The sequence below is a fragment of the Cryptomeria japonica genome, chromosome 7, assembly GCF_030272615.1.
Source record: "Cryptomeria japonica chromosome 7, Sugi_1.0, whole genome shotgun sequence".
In the NCBI taxonomy this organism is placed as follows: domain Eukaryota; kingdom Viridiplantae; phylum Streptophyta; class Pinopsida; order Cupressales; family Cupressaceae; genus Cryptomeria; species Cryptomeria japonica.
In genome coordinates this window covers 177,681,846-177,689,332 of record NC_081411.1, presented here as the reverse complement: position 1 = coordinate 177,689,332, position 7,487 = coordinate 177,681,846, and positions in this window count along the sequence as shown.

Genomic DNA, 7,487 nt, shown 5'->3' with positions numbered 1-7,487 from the left:
CAATCCCAAAAACATAGTATTCATCCAACATTTCTCAACACAACCAAAAATACCAAAAACAAAGTGCAAACAACACAGAGTCACAACTTTTATGACCATTCTTCACATCTTGCGAAAGAAGAAGTGTCATCAGAATATCAACTTGAAAAGGAGACCATTGAGCTCAAAGGCTTTGATCAAAAGGAGGAACTTCTTCTATCTCAATAGACAAATCTTTGTCTCACATAGAGTCTTTCTACATCGCATGCGTCTATACCTTCAAGGTAAAACAAACGAGTTTGATTCAGAATCATTGAACCGCAGAGCTTTTATGCAATATAGAGCTCTGAGTTATCACAAAAATCAAGGAGGAAAGATTAATCCCAACTTCTTCCCAAACATCTGTATCACCTACAACACAGCTCGAGAAGTGCCACCAACGCCTGAAAGGGAAGAAGTAGAGTTTGTTCCATTTGTAACACAAAGTTTTTATTGAAGTTGAAAACAAAACATCCATCATCTCATTCATACATCATTTTTCCATCATCAATTCATCCCAAAACTCTCAAAACATTAAGAGGTTCTTGTCCCAAGTTCTCTTTTAGATATTGCTTGAAATCAAACACATCACATCACTTTTAGATTGTTTCTACATCTAGGATAAGCTCATCCTAAGAGACACATCTACGCAGGTTAAAACTAGTTCATGAGTGAATCCTCTCATTGCTAGGTAGTCAAAATCTGTAACACATCTCAGATTTCTCTACACCTTATCACATCCAAACTCCTCAAAACAAACAAGCAATTCAAAGAAGGAATTTTGGTTACATCTACCTTAAAGTGCTAGAGATCCCCATACAATACAAATCACCAATCATCAATCTTTCATCAATAACTCATCATCATCTTCAATCAACTTCAACACAAACTTACAAACAAAATGGCTCAAACCCGATCGCGATCAAGGCAACAAGAAATAGAAATTGAGGAAGAAGAAGACAACCTCAATGAATTTCAAGAAGCACTTGGAGGAATTGTAACTGACGAAAACCCAAGTACTCCCACTCCTGCAACAATAGAGATGGCCTAGCATAACCCTCTCTTTAACAGACTGTTTGACGAAATACTCAGGAGTAATGCGGATGCTCACTTCTTAAAACTCGCTCAAGAAGGAGCCAAACTCCCCTCCGACTTTGATCTTGCCCAATTAAGACATGCATCAGAAAGACAAAGTCGCCATGAGGAGGAAAGAGGTAGAGATCACATCAGATATAACATTCCTCGAGGTAACCCACCACCTCCTCCTCCAAATGAAATGGAGATGTTGCGGCAACAAGTCGAGAATCTCGCCCAACAACTTCATAGTGGTGTTAAGACCACTAAATTCTCACTTAACGACATCTGTCCCTATCCGTTTGATAGGAATCTTTATATGCCACCCTTTCCACGCGGGTTTGAAACACCCAAATTTGAAAAATATAGAGGAAAGGGGGATCCTTGTCATCATGTCCGAGAATTTCATTCTGCTTGTCTTGAAGTGGCTTATGAGGACACATACCTAATGCGCCTTTTTCCCCAAAGCTTGGGAGGAACAACCACATCATGGTTTTCCCGACTTCCAGGTGGCATTAGAACATTTGAGGAACTCATCCAGAAGTTCCTATCTCATTACTCTTATAACATTGAACGCGACATCACCATGGCTGATCTGTGCAATACCAAACAAAAACCAGGTGAACTATTCTTAGTATTCCTGCAACGATGGTGCCAAATGTCTAGCAGACGTTCTCTTCAGTTACCTGAACGAGAACTAGTGGAAATTTTCATTTCCAACTTAAACGAAGAAATGGAATTTCACTTGGATGTCAAAGACACAGACTCTTTTAACGATATGATCACCAAGGGTTTAAAATGTGAAAGGGCACTCATCAAGAAAGGACTCATCAAAATCTTTAATGAACCAAAAGATGGTCCTCGCCCGCGCTTCAATAGTGATAAACCAAACTTCTGGAACAAGAATAAGAATATCGTCAACGATGGGGTTGTGGATGCTCGAACTATCCAAAATGCACAACCTGTGGTTCGGTTTGCAGGACAAAATCCTCCACCTCAGAATAACACAAATGTTCCTTCCAATCAAGGTCGCATCACGTCTCATGATGAACCAAGACCTCGTCAGCAAAAACAAAAACGAACATACACTCCCTTAGGGGAACCCATTGAAATAGTGTTGCGACAACTCCTCTCTCAAAATTTGGTCACTCTACCTAAGCTATCAAACTATGAGCCTCAAGTCAAACCAGCATGGTGGAGAGATACTGAACACTGTGAATTCCATCAAGGAAGAGGACACAAGACAAGTAATTGTCACCGATTGAAAGATCTCATTCAGGATCTTATTGATCGAGGAGAAATTGAAATTGAAGGACATGACCCAAAAACAACCAATAATGATCATCTGATGTTCAAAAATCCACTTCCATCACAAGATCAAAGGGATCCTTCCACTTCCAAGCGAGGTACTGATACCACTGATTATACACAGGCTGCGTATAACTACACTGTAAATCACCTGTATGATGCCAGTGAACAAATTGCAACTATAACCTTCAAAAATCCCACCTCAAATTGCAATGTTGTTACACGTCGCGGCAAAGTCACCATCAAGGTAGCTCCACAAGGCACCACCTCCGCCCCAAAGCAATATAACCTTGTGGAACAATTAGATAAAACCCCTACGCTCATATCCATTTTAGAGCTATTACGCCTATCACCATCTCATAAAACTATCTTGGATCAAGCACTCCAAGAAGCGTCAGTCCCTGCAAACCTGAACACGGACCAATTTCAAGCCATGGTTGGAAATCTAAAGTCATCACCTTGTCTCACTTTTTTTGAAAGTGACAACTCTTCTTTCCAACAACCTCATAATGCTTTGCTACACATTGAAGGCTTTGTCAACCAACACAGGATCAAGCGAGTCTTGATTGATAATGGAGCAGGCCTAAACATTTGTACACTACAGTTGGTCACAGCATTGGGATATGCAATAGAATCAGTGGATCCTCGCAAGAAGATCACCATCAAGGCCTATGATGATGCAGAGCGTTCATCCAAAGGAGCTGTGGTACTACCAATCCGGGTTGGCCCTGTGGTAAAACACATAATTTGTCAGGTTCTGGACCTTCCTCTGCCATATAATCTATTATTAGGGAGACCTTGGATACATGCCATGCAAGCCGTTCCATCTACCTACCATCAATGTATCAAGTTCCCACATAACGGTGCAGAGATCACAATCCTGGGCGATGCAAATCCCTTCACATTTTGCCATAATATCAGCCATCAACCGGAGATTACTGTTCCTAATAATAGGGAAGCTATTTCTTCCACATCATATGTAAATCCCGCCTCTCTTGCCAGTTCAAACACTCCTATACCCAAGCAAGAAAAGCTTAAGATGAAAGTCGCAGAGGAAGGTCCTGGAGAATACAACTTAAGTCAGCTCTTTTGTGTGGGACAAATGCCCACTTCTCCTAGAACACATGGTAAACCACAACAGTTACTCTAGCAACCACTAATCACGCCTGCATGTGCCTTGATGCCTTTCATCCTTGGAAAGAGTCAAGAAGAAGAGACACAAGATGAGGACATAGCGGAATGGATCTATAAAGATCCCATCACCACTGAAAAACCGCAAGTTACACTTCCTACGGAACAGTATGGTAAAGGCCTCCTCATTATGCAAAGAATGGGGTATGATGGCCAGAGTGCTTTGGGATCCTGCAAACAAGGACGACATGAACCGCTACTGCCAGAGTTGAAGCCCAAAGGTAATACAGGCCTAGGCTTTGAAAAAGAAGTCCTTCCTAAACTCATATTCAAAGGAAAACCTAGCAAACCATTTTGCCCACCTACTGCAAAGAGGATACCTTTCATAATCAAAGCACCATCAAGCATTATCCCCACTGCCCCATCGAGGCTCACAACTCCACCGCAACCGTCATCAATACCAATCATCCCACCAAACGAACCAGTAATCCCATCAATAACACCAATAGCAGCAGCAACTATATTGGAACCCGCAACAGCATCTATGGCACCAGCCATTCCAACAGAAGTCACTAAATCAACACTGCCGATACTTCCAGTGACAAATCCTTTAAACCCCATCACGATTCCTGCAGCACCGATCACTACAAAGATACATAAACCAATCACACCTGCCGTGTTTAACTCCAAAGACATCCCAGTATGGTATAGCAATCGGATGCTGGAAAGTGATTCAGAGACCGACTCACATGAATGGGAATTTGATTCTGTGCAACTTAACACTTCAGATGAGGAAGACACATCACCACCTCCGCCACGCAAAGACATCCCTGTTTACGGAGAAGCACAGATAAAGACCACTTGGGTACCTGAGCTGGAAACATCTTCCACAGACCCTACGTCTCATCCTATGCCTGATTCTGACAGGGAGAGTACCATCAACGACCTTCACCACACTATCTTAACCCTCACTGATACATCTCCCGCACTTAACCTAATCGATGAAGTAATGCCCATTATCCACCCTGAACTCATCGAATGGAACCAACCAAATCCCCCATGTCTTGACCTCTTCCAAAACGATGAGGCTATCATTGACTTTTTGGAATTAAGGGATAATCTACCAAGCGGGGATCACAAAGCTGGATTCGCCATTGAACTTAATAGCGCAGCATACTTCGGGGCGGATGCCAAACCCTTCAGCTGCAAAAATATAACATTAAAACATGGATCTTCCAGTGAAAACCACACTGTGGCACTGTTTGATCCAACAAAAGTAAAAAGAAAGAGTGTATCCAATGGTGAAAACCTCTCTGAGGCACTTGAGGATGAAGGGTTTGACATTCTCCCTGCTAGTACACAACAAGAACGATCGACGATTCTCATTGAGGAGACTAAAGAATACAATGTGGGGACTCCTGAAAACCCTCATATCATACATCTGGCATCTCTTCTCACTCCAGAGGAACAGCCTCAATTTATAGAGTTCTTCCAACAGCGTCAGATCAACTTTGCATGGTCATATGCAGACATGCCTGGGCTTGATCCTGATTTAGTCATGCATCATCTCACAGTAGAAAAAGGAGCCAAACCTATCAAGCAGAAGCTTCGTAAGATGCATCCTCAGATTGCCGTGCTAGTCAAAACAGAACTCAAGAAACTCCTGGATGTTGGTTTCATTAGACCAATTGATTATGCAGAATGGATCTCCAACATTGTACCAGTTGGCAAACCAAAAGGGGGCATCCGCATTTGTACAGACTTCAGAGATCTGAATAAGGCATGTCCTAAGGATGACTTCCCTCTACCAAATATCGACATCATAGTGGATTTGACAGCAGGACATACCATGCTTTCACTCATGGATGGCTTTTCAGGATACAATCAAATAAAGATCGCACCAAAGGACCAACATAAGACAGCCTTCACATGTCCATGGGGCACATACTGCTGGAATGTAATGCCTTTTGGTCTAAAGAATGTAGGAGCAACCTATCAAAGAGCAATGACCACCATCTTCCATGACATGATGCATACTATGATGGAAGATTATGTGGATGACTTACTAGCAAAATCACTTACTAGAGAAGGACATCTCCACATCTTAGATCAAATCTTTGATAGACTGGAACAATATCATGTTCGACTCAACCCAAAGAAATGTGTCTTTGGAGTGACCTCCAGGAAGCTTCTAGGATACATTGTCTCAAGCAAAGGCATTGAGGTCGATCCAGCAAAGGTTAAGGCAATAATGGACATGCCACCTCCAAAGAATATCAATCAGCTAAGGACATTACAAGGGCGGCTTCAATCCATCCGCAGATTCATTGCACAATTGGCTGATAAGTGTCACCCATTCACACACCTGCTACACAAGAACATCCGCTTTCAGTGGGATGCCAGATGCCAACAAGCATTTCAGATGCTTAAAGACTATCTCATGAATCCACCATTGTTGATGCCACCAGATCCAAGTAGACCGTTGTTACTTTATATCTCAGTGACAAGTACAGCATTAGGTGTATTATTGGCACAACATAATGCAGAAGGCAAAGAGTGTGCTGTTTACTACATCTCTCGCACACTGGTTGGCTATGAACTCAATTACACACCTATTGAGCGAGCTTGCCTAGCAGTAATCTTAGCAGCCACTAAATTGCGACACTATCTGTTGACACACAAGGTACAACTCATCGCAAAGATTGATCCACTCAATTATTTACTCAGCAAAGCAGCATTGACAGGTCGCTTGGCCAAATGGGTAATGATTCTAAGTGAATTTGACATCGAGTACATGGACCGTAAAGCTATCAAAGGTCAAGTTATTGCAGATCAGTTGGCCGATGCACCACTCACAGGCGATCATCCTCTTATTTCCAATTTTCCAGATGAAGAGATATTCATGATCACAACAACACAACCATGGAAACTATATTTTGATGGTTCATACACTAGGCATGGCTCGGGGGCAGGCATTCTGTTTATCACACCTCAAGGTGATAGCATCCCGAAGTCTTACAGGCTCACATTTCCATGCACAAACAACATAGCAGAGTATGAGGCCTTGATCACAGGACTCAGGTTAGCCGTATAGTGGAAATTACAAGAACTACAAGTATATGGCGACTCCCAACTAGTCATTCGACAAGCAACAGATGAATATCAAACCAAAGATGATAAACTCATGCCATACAAGCAAATGGTGGACACTCTAAAGACATCATTTACTACTATCACTTTTGAGCAGATACCAAGAGATCAGAATCGAGTTGCTGACGCTATGGCTACCATCGCATCTCTACTAGATCTTCCACAGAATTCAACACGCTACGAGTTCTTGGTAGAACAACTTTGGATCCCCGCTTATGATATCCCCGAATCTGAAATGATATGTTGCCTTGTTGGTTCTGAATCCCCATGGTATGGTGAGTTCTACACCTATCTCCACGATCACACCCTTCCTCCCAACCAATCAAATAACCAACGTAAAACCTTCATTCGCCAAACTGCTCGATATACCATTATTGCCGAAACCCTATACTGACGTGGTCTTGATGGTACTCTCCTTCGATGTCTGGAACAAGGTGAGATAACAAAGGCTTTGGAAGAGGTACATGAAGGAATTTGCGGGACTCACTCAAGTGGTCCATCACTAGCCAAGAAGATCATGCGAGCTGGATACTGTTGGCCATCTATGGAAAAGGATTCCTACTACTTTGTCAGGAAGTGCAAAAAAATGTCAAGTTCATGGCGACCTAATACATGCACCAGCTCAAGAACTGCAACCAATCACAACACCATGGCCTTTTTGTCAATGGGGCCTTGACCTTGTGGGTAAGATTCATCCATCTTCATCCAATGACCATAAATTCATTATTACCGCCACCGAATATTTCACAAAGTGGATCGAAGTTGTTCCACTTACCCAAGTCACCGGCAAGCAGATCACCTCATTC